Consider the following 17,469-nt stretch of genomic DNA (forward strand, 5'->3'; position numbering starts at 1 on the left):
TGCCTAGAGAATCCCAGGGACGGGGGAGCCTGATGGGCTGCCGTCTATGGGGTCGCACAGAGTCGGACACGACTGAAGTGACTTAGCAGCAGCAGAGGAAAAATTTAAAATAATGATACATATAAAAAACAAAGGAGAGACTTCCTTGTAGTCCAGTGGTTAAAACTCCACTCTTCTAATGCTGGAGGTGCAGGTTTGATCCCTGGTCTGGGAACTAAGATCCCACATGATGGGAAGTACAGCAAATTAAAAAAGGAAGTAAAAGAAGAAGGAATTTTCAAGACAGCTACCCAGAAACCCTACCTGAGTTTCCAACCATCAGACTCAAGGTGGCCACATCAGCTCTTACCTGAGTCCCCTTCCTAAAAACTTGCTGGACTCCATTACCATGTGAGCCAACTTCTTTAAAAAAATTTTTTAAAAAAGAACTCACCCACCACCAGATGACAACTTCTGTCTGCATTTGACATACAACTTCCTCCAGCTTTTCTCTACAAACAGATAATCTTTTTTTGTTTCTTGCAAAAATGAGATTACACTGTGCTTAGATTTAATTTTTTTCAATTAACAATCATAAATAAGTTTGTCAATAAATATGTCTGCAACATTATCTTAAATGTCTATCTAGCATTTAAAATAACACTGTCCAATTTGGGAAGCTTAGATTGTTTCCACTTCTTTTTTTCCCCTCTTGTTAATAGTGCTGTGATGGCTCTCCTTCTGACTAAATGCTTTCCAGGGATCTACAGATCTGAATGTGTTCTGCTCCAAGACAGAAGCAAGGAATAATCTTCTTTGCTGAGGTGATTAAAACCTGCCCAGGCCAACCTAGGAAAAAATGAACCAAATTAATGGGTCAGTGTTTTTCCCTAGAAAACAGTGTGAGGTAAAGCGTGCCTGCTAATGTTTCTCTGGGAGGTGCCACGGCAGAGCTGTGAAAGTGAGAGAGAAAGAAAAGCAAGGCAGGGAAGGAGGAAAGTGAGTACTTGTTAACGAGTTGGTCACAGTTTCACGATAAAATGTGACAGGTTTCCTGGTGACATGGGACAGCTCTGGCAGGGCATACCTAAAAACTGAGCCTTAGGATGATCCATAGCAGGGAGGATCTCTGGGTCTACTTTGGTTCAAGTAAACCCTGTGGGCAGAAACTCCTCCCCACTTCCAGTGTCATCTGGTCCCTTGGTTGCTGTGGGAGTAGAGTCACGCTCAGAGGGGTGGTGCTTCCTCTGGGCCTGAAAGTGGTTGGAAGAGCTGATGCAGGAGATAGATGGGCTCCAGGTTAGCCATTTACAACTAGCCTCCCGTTTGCATTTCCTGAGACAAGAGTTAGATGGGCTTCAGTTGAGGCATTTATAATCAGCCTCTGTTTGCCCTCCAAAATGGAATTAACAACAGAAACAGGGTAAATAGTCAGCGTTTGTCTCTTGTAAACACCTGAAGGTAATAGTCATAGCAAGGAAAAAGAGAAGCAAAACTCTGAGTAAAAGATTAAGGGATCTCTACTCCCCACTCTTTTGGGACAAGGGAGATGCTATACATGCCCAGAAAGGCTCTTTGTGGGTCAAAAGTCAGGGGTTAATGCCAGACCAGGGGTCTTCTCTAGTAGCTTAGTTCGTAAAGAATCTGCCCACAATGCAGGAGACCTGGGTTCGATCCCTGGGTCAGGAAGATCCCCAGGAGAAGGAAATGTCAACCCACTCCAGTATTCTTGCCTGGCAGGCTGTAGTCTCTGGGATTGCAGAGTCAGACATGACAGTTTGTCACTTGGTAGCCAATGCCAGACCATAATGAGGCTTGCTTCTCTCAGAAGCCTTCACTTCAAGGTCCATCTTGGCTGAGGGGTGTGTGTACACCCCAGGGGAGGGTCCCAGGGTAGAAAAAGAAACCAGATAATTGGCCTGAAGGAAGACAAAGACCCAGAAGAACTGACCTACATAAATGACTTACCCACCTCTTTGCTGGGCCTCGCCTGCCAATGAAGGAGATGCAAGAAATGTGGGATCGATTCCTGGGTCAGGAAGGTCCCCTGGAGGAGGGCATGGCAACCCACTCTAGTATTCTTGCTTGGAGAATCCCCATGGACAGAGGAGCCTGGTGGGCTGCAGTCTATGGGGTTGGCAAAGAGTTGGACACGACTGAGTGCGTGTCTTTGCTGCACTCCTCCTCTTCTCTCTGGGTGTGTATCTCTGCCTCGCTCCTCTCTTAACTAAACAACTACATCTCTATGTGCTCTCCCACTTATTGCTGTGCTATGTCTCTAATAATAAACTTTGTAGCTGCATTTCCAGTTTCTGCCTCCATGATAAACACATTTTTCACTTGGGGCTGAGATCCAGGGAAACAATAGCTTCTAGCCTCTAGCCCTTGCCGGTCTAGTGGCTAGGATTCCTGGTTCTCATCTAGGCTACCCAGGTTTATTTCCTGGGCAGGGAATTAACATCTTGCCTCATGCCACTGTTTGCTGCTGCCTCACCAGCTGAGATCAGATTAGGGGCTCCCCTGGTTTAGTCAGGGTGAACATGGGTTACGAGATGCTCCCACTGTGGCTGGGTCATGGGGACCTGCCAGAAACCGAGCCTCACCCTGAGGGAGGCAGGACGTGCAAAGAAACTAAGAAATGGAATCAGCAGAGAAGGGGGATAACCTTTGGCTTTCAACGTGTAGTCTTCCCAGTAGGCCCATCAAAGCCCTTGGTTTTGAGAAAAAGGGGATTCTGCAGAGTGCTGTCCATGTGAAACACCAAATCCCATTCTCCCCAAGAGGTGGGACAGGAGTACAGCATGGTAAGGAATGGGGAAATGGAAATTAAGTTCTGTGGGCAGGAAAGCACCACCTTTCCTCTGAGGACAGAAAAAGAGCAGAGGTCAGACAGGGACATTTGGCTGAGTCTAACCACGTCTTCCTCCGCATCTCCTGGTCTGGGCCATCCAGCCCAAGTGACTCAAGCAGGCAGCCTGGGCTCAGCCGGGAGCTGGCTTCAGAGAGGGTGGGCAGGTACAGCTGTACATCCTGTTGTGCCCTGAGACCAATGGCACCTCCAAATGAACATCCCAAAACCGCAAGGGGCAGAGGCAGAGGGAGAAGTTTTGCCCTGAGAATACTACTCAGAGTTCAGTTTAATTGAGTGGTTTCCGTTATGACTTTCCAGACTCTGAACAGGGCAAGTTTCCTGCAATCAGCTGGTCTATTAAAAAAAAAAAAAAAATGGCAGCAAAGCAAAGGAAGAAACTAGGGTGTGAAAGGAGAGGAAGAGGCAGGGACAAAGGAGATTGAATCTGCTGGGTGGTTTCCCTGAGGTCTCCCAGTGCCAAGGACAAGTTAAAGCAACACATTACTGCTTATGAGTCTCATTATGCTCGGCCAAATTTGCTCTGGGCATTGTCAGTCTGCCCACGCTTGGCTCCTCTTTGCAGTCTTTGGTTTTCCTCAAGACCAGATGGTAGTTTTTTTTCTTTTCACAAGGATTTGAAAACAGAGAGGAAGATCTCAGACAGCCTCTGTAAGATTGTCCAGGCTTGGAATATAACAGGGTAGGATTAAATTCCTTCCTGTTTCCCACCACCTGAAGGATAAATCAAAGAGCTCTCTGGTGTTGGTGGCATATCCAGGGCATCCTCAAGCTAATCTATCCATCCTTACTTCCCATCACTTCAAAGGTTCTTGATCCTTCCCTGCTCCTAAGCCCTCCAATAACGTCATGTGTCTCTCAGACCTCCATGCTCACTCGGAAATCTCTTTCCCCGCAGTGCTCTCACTTCTGCCTGGGCATCACCTGCTTCTGGACCCAGTTCAGATTCACCTCCTGAAACCCTTCCTATCATCAGGTGAATCTGACTGCATCTTCTCTGTGCTCACATGTAGTGTGAACGGACATCTAGGTGAGATCTCAGTATACACTGTAGCTATTGGGAACAATCCAGTCATTTCCTACTGGATTATGAACTGTTTAAACACAGGAATCATATTCATTTATGATCCTTCAGCACCTAAAATAATGTCTGGTCCCTGTGATGTACTCAGAAAATGCTCGTTGTTAGAGAAAGTGCCTGTGTTTTCAGAGTAGTGCAGTTGGTTCTGTGGATACAGAGGGCAGATTATTCTACATTATTTTATATGAGGGACTTGAGCAGCCACAGATTTTTGTATCTGCAAGGGGTCCTGGTGCTGTGAAAGGAAAATCAATATGACCAGTGTTGCTAAGAGAGCTGTCTAAATGAAGCTGTGGAGCCATTGAGGAACTGTGGCTTGTACTCATCTCTCCTAGATAGAATCAGACCTTTTGACTACGACTGTCTTAATGCAAGCAACCAGAACAAATGCCAGAAACTCAAGATGCTCACTCAACACTTACGTTAAAACAACTGGTGTCAGCCCTTAAGGACAAATATTTCTTTTCTTACGTCAGAATACAGCCTCATGGCTTTTGCCTTTATAAGCCCCTGACTCTTTCATTTCCTTGTAACACTCTTTTGGCTTTACCTGAATCTGTGTCTCATGAAATACAATTTTTCAGACCCCCAAATACATTCTTTTCCTATTTGCAGTTTTCTGGGCTTTTACGGTCCACAGAACCAATCCCCTGAAGATAAAAAGGGGTGACTTGCTGTATTTACATGCCTGCTGCACTGCTCAGCATGTTGCCCAATGGTAATCGCTTATCTGTGGCTCTCTGGGATGCTCCAGGTCCTTGAGGGCAAAGGACAATGCCTTTAAGACAATGCCTAGAACATTCTAGATGCAAAATGAGTGTTAACTTTAGGAAAGTGCAGTATTGTAGAGTACTTTTTACATTAGCCAGAGCTCAGTCCATAGTCATTGTAACATTAGCTGATTTCTTGAGTACGAGCACTGACCTAAGCGTGTCTTACACATCACACACTAATCATCACAAGAGCCCTTAGGATGTGTACCCCTCCCCTTACCACTCACCCATTTTATGATGAGGAGACTATGACTCAAGGAGCTGAGGGATTTGCCCCAATATACACATCTAGACAGTGGCCAAGATGAGATATAAACTCTGGTTTGAATTCACATGCTATGAGGCAGCCAGCCTTTGAGCTCTAGCCCTTCCTCCCCATATCTCCAGTTACCTTTCAGCATCTGAACTTTCAAGAAAAGTAAACAAGCTTTCCTTCCTCACAGTCCCTGATAACTGCTCCACTATATAGCTAACCAGTCATTTGGTTGACTGCAATATTACTACATTGTCATTTCATTTTACTTTCTGGCTATCAAACTTAAAGTTGTATCATAGAGACCTTGAAAATAGCTATGATTTGTGGCTGCGGGTGCAAGTAGAATTTCAAATGTGCAAGTAGGATTTCAAGAGTACAGATTGTCTTTATCTTGATTGGAACCAGGTTCAGTGAGAACCTATGAAAAGATGTTTACTGGATAAAGAAGACGTGGTATGAATATACAAAGGAATACTTTGTTGTGGTGGTTTTTCAGTCACTAAGTTGTGTCCGACTCTGACCCCAGGGACTGCAGCATGCCAGACTTCCTTGTCCTCCACTACCTCTTGGAGTTTGGTCAAATTCATGTCCATTGAGTTGGTGATGCTATCTAATCATTTCATCCTCTGTTGCCTCCTTCTCCTTATGCCTTCAATCTTTCCCAGCATCAGGGTGCTTTCTAATGAGTCAGCTCTTCCCATCAGGTGGCCTAAGTATTGGAGCTTCAGCTTCAGCATCAGTCCTTCCAATGAATATTCAGGGTTGATTTCTTTTAGGATTGACTAGTTTGATGTCCTTGCAGTCCAAGTGACTCTCAAAAGAGTCTTCTCTAGCACCACAATTAGAAAGCATCAATTTCTCAGTGCTTAGCCTTCTTTATGGTCCAAGTCTCACTCATGACTACTGGAAAAACCATAGCTTTGATGATATGGATCTTTGCTGGCAAAATGATGTCTCTGCTTTTTAATATGCTGTCTAGGTTTGTCATAGCTTTTCTTCCAAGGAGCAAGTGTCTTTTAATTTCATGGCTGCAGTCACCGTGTGCAGTGATTTTGGAGCTGAAGAAAAATAAAATCTGTCACTGCTTCCACTTTTTCCCCTTCTATTTGCTATGAAGTGATGGGACCAGGTGCCATGATCTTGGTTTTTTGAAAGTTGAATTTCAAGCCAGCTTTATCACTCTCCTCTTTCACCCTCATCAAGAGGCTCTTTGGTTCCTGTCACTTTCTGCCATTACAGTGGTATCATCTGCATATCTCAGGTTGTTGATGTTTCTCCCAACAATCTTGATTCTAGCTTGTGAGTCATCCACCCAGGCATTTCACATGTTGTACTTTGCATATAAGTTAAATAGGCAGGGTGACAATATACAGCCTTGTTGTACTCCTTTCACAATTTTGAACCAGTCTGTTGTTCCATGTCCAGTTCTGTTATTTCTTGGCCTACATACAGGTTTCTAAGGACACAGGTAAGGTTGTCTTGTATTCCCATCTCTTGAAGAATTTTCCACAGTTTGTTGTGATCCATATAGTCAAAGGCTTTAGCATAGTCAGTAAAACAGAAGTAGATGTTTTTCTGGAATTCCTTTGCTTTCTCTGTGATCCAATGAATGTTGGCAATTTGATCTTTAGTTTCCCTGCCTTTTCTAAACCCAGCTTATACATCTGGAAGTTCTTGGTTCACATACTGCTGAAGCCTACTCAGCGACAAACAATGAAATATGCCATTTGCAGCAACATGGATAGAACTACAGATTATCTTACTAAGTGAAGTAAATCAGAAAGAGAAAGACAAATATCATATGATATCACTTATATTTAAATCTAAAATAGGACACAAATGAAATTATGAAACAGAAACAGACTCACAGACATGGAGAACAGATTCATGGTTGCCAAGTAGGACAGGGAGTTGGAGAGGAATGGATTGGGAGTTTGGGATGAGCAGATGTAAGCAATTATATATAGAATAGATAAGCAAGCTCTACTGTATAGAATAGGGAACTACATTCAATATCCTGTGATAAAACTGTAATAGAAAATAATACAAAAAAGAATGTGTGTATATACATATATGAAATATATACACATATGAATCACTTTTCTGTACAGCAGAAATTAACATTATAAATCAACTATATGTCAATAAAATACATTTTAAGAAAAGAAATTTACAACTTAGTAAGGACAGAATTGGTACCAGCATTGTTATGTAATATTTTAGAGCTTCTTGGGAAAGACCAAAATATGGACATCTTTAACATAAACAGACATCAGAGAGTTCACATTCACCCTCCCAAAGTCATAGAGAAGGTATATGGAGAGTGACAATTAGAGTTTGCATTGGATAACAGGGCCTGTGTTGGAAATGCAGGTCAGGCCCGGATTGTGTTAGATCATGAAAGGAATTCTAAGACTGTATTAAGAAGACAGTGAGAAGATTTTTGAACAGAGGGGTAATATAATCAGAACTACACTTTGGAAAACTAGCGATGTAGAAGAGAAAGCGAGGATGGAGGGATGAGAGGTTTGTGGGGAGACCATGAAGGAGGCTGTTGCCCTGACCAGTTTTGCTTCGATGAGATTTGCTCTAGATACATTTAAGACATCTCTTCAGTTAACAGGACAAGCAGAAATGCCCAGAAGGCAGGTGGAAGTGAGAGGCAGAAGAGAAGGGGTAACTAGAGGCAGAGATCTGTGAGTGGCTCTAGAACACCTGCAAAGCCCCAGAAGTAAATGACATCGCTGTGGCTGAGGTAAGAAGGAAGAGGGATGAGGAGTGAGGATTCAACTTGGGGATTTGGGACCTTCAGAGGGAAGGAGAAAGGCAGGAAATTTTGAAGACAGGAGGAATAGTTAAAGAAGTGAAGCTCAAAGCAACGATTCCCAACCCAGGGACTGAAGCCAGGTCTCCTGCATTGCAGGCAGATTCTTTACTGTCTGAGCTACAAGGGAAGCCTACCAATGCAGGAGATGCAAGAGACATGGGTTCAATCTCTGGGTTGGGAAGATCTTCTGGAGGAGGGCGTGGCACCCCACTCCGGTATTCTTGCCTAGAAAATTTCATGGGCAGAGGAGCCTGACAGGCTATAGTCCATGGGGTTGCAAAGACTTGGACATGACTGAGCACATACATACACAGGGAGAACACAGATCTTAAGTCAGCAACACATACTTCACCTCAACTGCTGCAGGGCAAGCTGCCCAGCTGCAACTCGTTAGCTTTAATTGTCTGCTGGAAAACATCTCTGAGACTTTTCTGGTTCCTTTGTTCATGAGTAATTAATTCCTAGAAAACTTTTGGAGCCCCCAAATGTTCCTCCTGAGCTAGAAGGGTGGGACCTAACAGAGACTGCTGCTGCAAGGAAGAGGTCGGAGGCTTAATAGACCTGTTCTTGCTGCCTGTCCTGCAGTCACTGTGAGGGTTTGTCAGGTAGGGAACTAGGGTGGGAGGAAGGCTTCTGTGTTTGGAAAGGAACATTAACTGAGAAGCTTGACAAAGGGAGCACGGTGCTTTCCCCCACAGAGTTACAGGACTTTTCCTCTGAAGAGTTTGTGTCACAGACCAGGGGTGTGTGCATGTATAGTGTACACACGCATCTCTGAGGAATGGAGGAACTTTTGGCTAACATTGGGAGAAACATGTGATATCAAATAAAATTTCTGAATGCACCTTGCTTATACTCGGTCAAAAAGCTGATGATCTTTAATAGATTTCAATAAAATGAAATGATGGCTTTCTTCCAGTTATTTCATACTAGAAATTCTGCCAGGCTCTCCCAGTTTTCCCAAAGAAATTAGAAACAAAGAAGTGAAGAAAATGCTAGCTTTCTCAATTCTCTAGTTTTTTATAATAATCACTGGACATACTGACAGGTTGTGGGAAGTTTGTGAGTGTGCTTGGCCTCTATGGATCCCGCATTTCTTAGCTACAAGTGCCAGTGAACATCAGCAGTAGAGAGGTGCTGCCCAATAGTTGAAGAGGATGGTGTGGGTAGTGTGTCAGATTATATTTTTCTCAGATTTGTCTCAACAGTATCTCCTGTTCCACGTATGTGGATGGACATAGACACTCCTTCCATCGAAAAGTGGGTTTCTGTGTCCCTACTCCTCTGCCCCTGACATGGACAAGATTTACAACTATTTCAACTAAGAGAAAAGACCCTGATGCTGGGAAAGGTTGAGGGCAAAAGGAGAAGTGGGCCACAGAGGATAAGATGGCTAGATGGCATCACTGACTCAATGGACATGAGTTTGAGCAAGCTCGGGTGGCTAGTGAAGGACAGAAGCCTGGCGTGCTGCAGTCCATGGGGTTGCAAAGAGTTGGACATGACTTAGAGACTGAACAACAACCACCACCAATAGAATATAGCAGAAGTGAGGTCATAAAAGGTGATGCTGTATACTTTCTGCCTGTTGAAATAGCAACCTTGGAACCCTCAGTTATCATCTAAGATCTCTGGCTACCCTGAAGCTTCCCATGCTGTGTGGAGAGGCCCAAGGAGTTTCCAGCCAACAGCCAGAATCAAACGCCACACGTGGGAGTAGAGACATCTCCAGACGCTTTTAGCATCCATCCACCAAGTTTTCCCAACCGGGGTCTCAGATACCATGGGGCAGAGATAAGCTGCCTTTGCTGTGCCCTTTCCAAATTCCTTATCCACAGAATCTGGGAGTGTAATAAATAATTGCTTCACCCTATTAACGTTTTTTGGAGAAGGCAATGGCACCCCACTCCAGTACTCTTGCCTGGAAAATCCTATGGATGGAAGAGCCTGGAAGGCTGCAGTCCATGGGGTTGCTGAGGGTTGGACACGACTGAGCGACTTCACGTTCACTTTTCACTTTCATGCATTGGAGAAGGAAATGGCAACCCACTCCAGTGTTCTTGCCTGGAGAATCCCAGGGACGGGGGAGCCTGGTGGGCTGCCATCTCTGGGGTCGCACAGAGTCAGACACGACTGAGGCGCCTTAGTAGCAGCAGTATTACATTTTTGGTTTTGTTTTTTACAAGGCAATAGTAAGTAGTACAGATATGAAAGCAGGAGACCTATCTGGTCTCTGAGTCCTTCTGAGATACATTTTCGGAGAGTTAGAGCTTCTTGGAATACTATATGAAAACCTTTGGATCAACCAAGGCCTCCAAATCCCATGTTTCTAAGAAACCTAGAATTTAATAGCTTTATCAAGAAAGAAATATCTTGCTTAGTGTCATGAATTGTGTCCCCTCTCCCAAAGAAGAAGTCCTAACCCCTACCTGTGAATGTGAAATTATTTGGAAATAAGGTCTTTGCAGATTATCAAGTTAAGATGATGGCATCAGTATGGGCTCAGATCCAATATTACTGTGTACTTAAAACAAGAGACACACAGGGGTAATGCCTGTGATAACACCTCCTAATGAAGATGGAGGTAGAGATCAGGTGATGCATCCATCAGCTGAGGATTACCAAAGATTGCCTGCAAACCACAGACTTATGAAACAGTTTCTCCCTCATGACCATCAGGAGAAACCAACTCTGATGACACCTTGACCTAGAACTACGAACAATAACTGTTTGTTTAACCCACCCAGTGTGTGGTAGTTTGTTACAACTACATTCAAGAACCAGTTTGAACAGGGACCATGGCCCTTCATAGCTCCAAGGCTCTCCGTTAATGAAATGGTTTTTCAGGATTCATTTCATAGAAGTCAGAATGAGAAGCACTTAGAAAAATACAAAAATAAAATAGGTCTTGGTTTCCGCAATCATTGGAACTACAACTCTGGAAGAAAAGACATGGTAAGTCTTTTTTTTTTTTTTTTTCATGGTAAGTCTTAAAATAATCATAGTACAACTGGTAAGTCAAGGCATGTAGAAAGTCTTGAGAGAAATTCTTAATGTCTTAAAATTCTTTTAAAACATCTCTGGGATCTTAGTATAAGTAGAGCCAAAATTAGATTTGGATGGATAGGATTGAAGATAGAAGGGGCATTTTTATGAATATTTAACAACCTGTGAATCCCTGTCTAATCAATTGCTGTTGTTCAATTGCTCAGTTGTGTCCAACTTTTTGAGACCCCATGGACTGCAGCATGCCAAGCTTCCCTATCCTTCACCAGCTCCCAGTGCTTGCTCAAACTCATATCCATTGAGTCAGTGATGCCATCTAACCATCTCATCCTCTCTCATCCCCTTCTCCTTCTGTCTTCAATCTTTCCCAGCATCAGGGTCTTTTCTAATGAATTGGCTATTCACATCAGGTGGCCAAAGTATTGGAGCTTCACCTTCAGCATCAGTCCTTCTAATGAATATTCAGGATTGATTTCCTTTAGGATTGGCTGGTTGGATCTCCTTGCAGTCCAAGGGAATCTCAAGAGTCTTCTCCAACACCACAGTTCAAAAGCATCAGTTCTTCAGTGCTCAGCCTTTTCTATGGTCCAACTCTCACATGCATAGATGACTAATGGAAAAGCCATAGCTTTGACTAGACAGACCTTTGTCAGCAAAGTAATGTCTCTGCTTTTTAATACACTGTCAAGGTTTGTCGTTGCTTTTCTTCCAAGGAACAAACGTCTTTTAATTTTGTGGCTGTAGTCACCATCTGCAGTGATTTTGGAGCCCAAGAAAACAAAGTCTGTCACTGTTTCCATTGTTCCCCATCTGTTTGCCATGAAGTGATGGGACCGCATGTCACCATCTTTGTTTTTTGAATGTGGAGTTTTAAGCCAGCTTTTTCACTCTCCTCTTTCACCATGAAGAAGCTCTTTAGTTCCTCTTCACTTTCTGCCACAAGGGTGGTGTCAGCTGCATATCTGAGGTTATCGATAACTCCTTTATTGTCATGTCTATTTAAAGCATTTAGAGTCCTAGACACATTTTTGTATAATGTTTGTTTCCTCCTTGTACACATAAGAAAAAAATGTCTATGAGTCTAAATATTTTAAAACAACCTAGAATGCAAATTCTGTCTTACAAGCATTTTCTACAAGGTTTTGCAGTAAACTTTCAGGCATTTTTGATATGAGTTCTTGATCAGATTTATAGTTAAAGCTTTCAATAGTTTCTGACTTAGGAGAAGTTTTCTGAAAATAATGATCTAGCTAGTTTTCCATAATTGAGATTTGATGGTTTTAACATTGTTGATAGAACTGAAGGGCAATGAATCAGCCTGAAGTTTAGAAAGTGCACTGAGCATCCTTCATCAGGAGGCTCCCGGTTAAGTCAATCACACCTCTATCCCCCGTGCCCTCATAACAAACAAACGCCTTATGTAAATAAACCAGGTATTTAATCCCTCTGACATTTTTCATATTTCCCATTAGACACCAGTTTCTCTGAGAGGTTATCTGGACTTACAAAATATTTATATAGCTAAATGCTTAGAGTGAATAGTTTTGATTGAAGCTGAATCTCTAGTTTCCAATTTTACAAGCATGAACTCATTTTAAATACTTCCTCACTTCTTGTAATAACCTATAATGGAAAATAATCTGGAAAGGAGTATATATACACACATATACATACATATATATATATACATATATATATATATATATAAAACCCAATCAATTTTCTGTACACCTGAAGCGACAACATTGTTAATGAAATGTACTTCAATTTGAAAAAACAACCAAAGTGGGGAAAACAATTCCTCACCAAAGTAAGGAGAGTTAGCATCCTATCTTTGTTTCTGGATGCATAAAACAACTAAACCTCTGAATATGCTGATACTGTTAAGGTTCAGAATGTGACTTCCAAGAAAGTCTATAAGTCACATTACCAGAGGCTAGAACCTGGGAGAATTAAGAAACAACCCTGAATAAATAATAAGTTCTAAATAAAGTCTTTCTTACCATTCTAACAAGTATCAAGATTAATTTTTCTTTAACACCACTTTAGTGGTCATTAATGTACATGCCCTCAGGTTTTTGTTGAGACTGGCTACATCATAAAGTATTTTTCATGGAGCAATTTAAATCATTAAGAACTGTAATTTATACATATAACTCAATAGAATAAATGGAACACACCTACTACTTCATAAATTTGTGGACATTTATTTCTCAAGTTTACAATGATGTAGCTTCATGTTCTTGTATTGATTTTATTTATTCTTGGACTGAATCAGCCTGACAAGTTGAAAGCTGTTCAAATGTTACTTAGAGTATGATTTTAACAAAATTATTCCAGATAGTCTATGTGAAATTACAATGGAATCCCAAGAACTTTGTAATTCAGATAAAAATGTTGTTTATCCCTATACCAAAATCACTGCTGAGGAGTTGATATTTTTCTTAGAAGAATTATGGAAGAGATATAAAATGCAAAACTTATATGTGGCCTTTTTGTGTCACTTTTCCCAAGATCTGTATTACCTGATCAGGTAATTATCATATTATACTAATAAGAATGGAACTAAATACTTTTTAATGGTGATGTCTAGATGTAACCTGAGTTGAAATAAAATTAATTCCACAGGGACCTAACGCATAGCACAGGGGACTATAGTCAATATCTTTTAATAACCTATAATGGAAAAAATCTGAAAAGGAATATATATTTTTTTATATCCATATATCTGGGGCTTCCCAGGTGGCTCAGTGGTAAAGAATCCACCTGCCAAGCAAGACAGGTAGGTTCAGTCCCTGAGTTGGGAAGATCCCCTGGAGAAAGAAAATGGCAACCTACTCCAGTATTCTTGCCTAGGAAATCCCATGGACAGAGGAGCCTGACAGGCTACAGTTCATGGGGTTGGAAAAGAGTCAGACAAGACTTAGCAACTAAATAGCAGCAGCAATATCTTTATATCTGAATCACTTCGCTGTGTAATAACAATAGCAACATTGTGAATCAACAGTTCAAAAAATTAATTAAAGGACTAAAAAAAAATAAAGAGAAAGACCATCTTCTAACTGTTTCCAAACTTTACAACAGAGGAACCCCTGAATCACAATAATCAGAATGGCGAGTTTGGTTAAGATGTTTGGTGATAAAATCTTTGCCTGATGCTTTGTTTTTAAAAATATTTATTTATTTTATTATTATTATTTATTTGGCTGAGTCAGGTCTCAATGGTAGCATACAGATTCTTCACTGCATCATGTGGAATCTTTCTCTGTGGTGTACAGACTCGGCATCTGGGCTCAGTAGTTGCAGTGCATGGGCTTAGTTACTCTGCGGCATGTGGGATTTTAGTTCCCCAACCAGGGATTGAACCCATGTCCCCTGCATTGCAAGGCAGATTCTCATCCACAGGACCACCAGGGAAGTGCCCTAGTGCTGTGCTTTTTATGCAAAATATCCAGACTCTGAAAACTTCATCACTGTGGTATGCCTGATCACATAAATGTTCACTCATACCTTGATTTGTTCACAGATGCTTAAATATGAAACCTAAATTATAACCTGTATTCAAAGATTTATACATAAAAATAATGCAGCTTATGAAGAGCTTTTCACTTTTTCCTGCTTGGATATTTAGAATGACATTCAAATATACATTCAGAAACACACAGGCCTGGTGTTATGGCTGTTTAAGTACGCTGCTTATTTTAGTGACTTTCATATATCTCTCCATCTAAATCAAAGTGCTTATCCTGTACCTTGCTAACTGAAACAACTGAGTTAATTTTAGTGTTTATCTCGATGTTCTGTGTACACGAAAGGACTGGAAGATGGGGTGGTGGGAGGTGGCAGTGGACACTTTTTATTTGTGCAACTTGCACTGGAATCACGAGATGTTTCTGATCTGCTGCCCATCTCAGCTCGTCTCCAAAGTTTCTTCAGCACTCTCCCATAATTCCTTCTAAGTTTCTGTACACATATTCGCAAGGCCTCTCTCATCACACTCACAATCTCTCCTTATCTCGACAGTTCTTTCCCAAAGGACTATCAGTTGATTATCAGTGAAATAACTGAGTCATAAATAACTACAGAAAAATTTGTAAAATGATAATTTAGCTTCAAAGTTACCATCCACAATTTTCTTATGCATAAGTGGTTCATAAAGTTATTTTATTAAGTACTTCCCTATGCTTGGAGTGTATGTGTTTAACTAGGGAAGTCTTTCTAGTTGTACAGAAACATTCTGATTTCTTTAAGTAGACCCAATTATTACCATAAAAGTATTTACTGAGACCTGGGCTGGACAGCCATTGTACAGTCTGATCTGGCAAATACATAGAAACTGCACTCCAGATTACACAGCAAGGCACTAATGACCCAAATGAAACTCCAGGGGCACCTTAGGTAGATGCAGTACAGAGAATTAAGGAAGGAAATCATTAGTCACAATTGCAGAAACTAGCCAAATACAAAGTGAAAAAAATGCATGCAGCCTATTTCCTGCAGAGTACGGGGAGCCTTGGTAACAGAATATGCAAAAACACAAGAGAAATGCAAAAGAGAAACATGATTTCTACAAATAAATAAGAAAGGGTCTGATCTCAATTTTAAATTACAAAAACGATTTTATTTAATTTATTTTCTCTTCCTATGTACTACATAGCCAAATAACATTAAGACATTGTATCATGAATTTACACTATGACAGATCAACTTTCAAGCATTTTCTTGACAGTCTTGGAGGTTTTGCCAGCACTGACAAAATCTGAACATATACAGTAAGAGGAAACGAGCAGCAAAAGGAAATCTAAGTGACCACATAAGGCATTGAGTTTCAACCCCACAAAAAAATATTCATTAAATAGGCAGAATCATATGAGAGAGTGAACAATGTTCAGCAGAAAGCAAATTTATACCATATCCAAAACCATGTATAGGAACTGTTATTTAACAGGACCAAAAAACTGTTTGAAGTTATATACCCCTTTTTGAGGTCTGAGCCCCGAAGAATTGATGCTTTTGAACTGTGGTGTTGCAGAAGACTCTTGAGAGTCCCTTGGACTGCAAGGAGATCCAACCAGTCCATTTTAAAGGAGATCAGCTCTGGGTGTTCTTTGGAAGGAATGATGCTAAAGCTGAAACTCCAGTACTTTGGCCATCTCATGAGAAGAGTTGACTCACTGGAAAAGACTCTGATGCTGGGAGGGGTTGGGGGCAGGAGGAAAAGGGTTGACAGAGGATGAGATGGCTGGATGGCATCACGGACTCAATGCACGTGAGTCTGAGTGAACTCCGGGAGTTGGTGATGGACAGGGAAGCCTGGCGTACTGCGATTCACGGGGTCACAAAGAGTCAGACACGACTGAGTGACTGAACTGAACTGAACTGAATAAAAAGAAAAAATTCCTTGGCGTGAGAGGAGAGCTTCTCTCCTCCCTGTCTCCGCAAAATGAATTTAAGCATGTTACCTTTACCAGTGAAAGTCTCTGAGAAGATGGAGTAAGAGTGGATAGCTAGTTTGAAAGACTGGTATGAAATTGTATTAGAAGCATGTCACTGAGGCCTCAATCTGAAAAATCAATGGCAGGTCTGAGACTGTCCAAGTTTTCTTACAATGTGTCTGAATAGACAGGAAAAAAAAAAAAAAAGAGAAAATCTTACAGACCCTTGAGGCATTCCCCTCACTAATAACTGTGCTATTTTGCTATGGAACCCTACCTACCCTGAGTTATTGAGATCCTACCAAAAATGTGAACTGCTTGAATAGCATTATCACATTCAAGATTCATAGGAGAACACAAACTGAATCAATTTAGTTTCTAAACACAAATTTAAGTTGTCTAGAAGCTTATCTCTTTTCTACTAAATACTGCAGTTTGCATAAAGGTGGATCACTGTTTAAGTATAATAAATATATCACTACTACTGATCAGGTATTTGCTATGAAATCCCATGGACAGAGGAGCCTGGTGGGCTACAATCCATGGGGTAGCAAAGAATCAGACACGGCTGAGTGACTATCACTACACTACATTAGAGAGTAAAACACTACTTAAAAAATGAACTTTTCTTGGAATTAGGAACATAAACCACAGCAAAACTCTTGGAGGGAATGGTAACAACAGATGTAAATATTTTTTTCTTCCCTTTCTTATAACAGAAATCATAAGAGAGCATGTTGCAAAAACATGAACTTTGTTCATCCCCAGTAACTCATGGAATACTTCAGGTTGCTAAGCCCCTCTCTGTAAAGATGGCTTCAGAGGCAGAGAAGGAGGCACCTATAAATGAACAGAATACTCACAGCAGGCTTATTTTCCAAGTCTTTCTGAAAAAGTAGTGCCTGCACATGGGATGCTGTGGAAATTGTTAGAACTCATTGCACTAACTACATGGGAAACCTAAGGCAGGGGAAAGGTGGGTGAACAATCAGAAAATTCACCAGTGTAAATAGCAGGTTTCACTGAATCAAGAACACATATGTTAAAAACCATTGTACTAAAAACAAAACAGAGTGAGTGAAAACCCAACAAATAACTAGTTTTCTGAGGTGTGGTCTTTTTAGGTGAGTTCCACTAGGATATACTTAGATGTTGTGTTTCAACCGGACCATCCACCAACAACTGATCTATACTTAACCATTAAAACTGACCAAAAAGCATACTCACCAAGGGTGTCCAGTAG

This window comes from Bos mutus, chromosome 3 (genome assembly GCF_027580195.1).
Source record: "Bos mutus isolate GX-2022 chromosome 3, NWIPB_WYAK_1.1, whole genome shotgun sequence".
NCBI lineage: Eukaryota > Metazoa > Chordata > Mammalia > Artiodactyla > Bovidae > Bos > Bos mutus.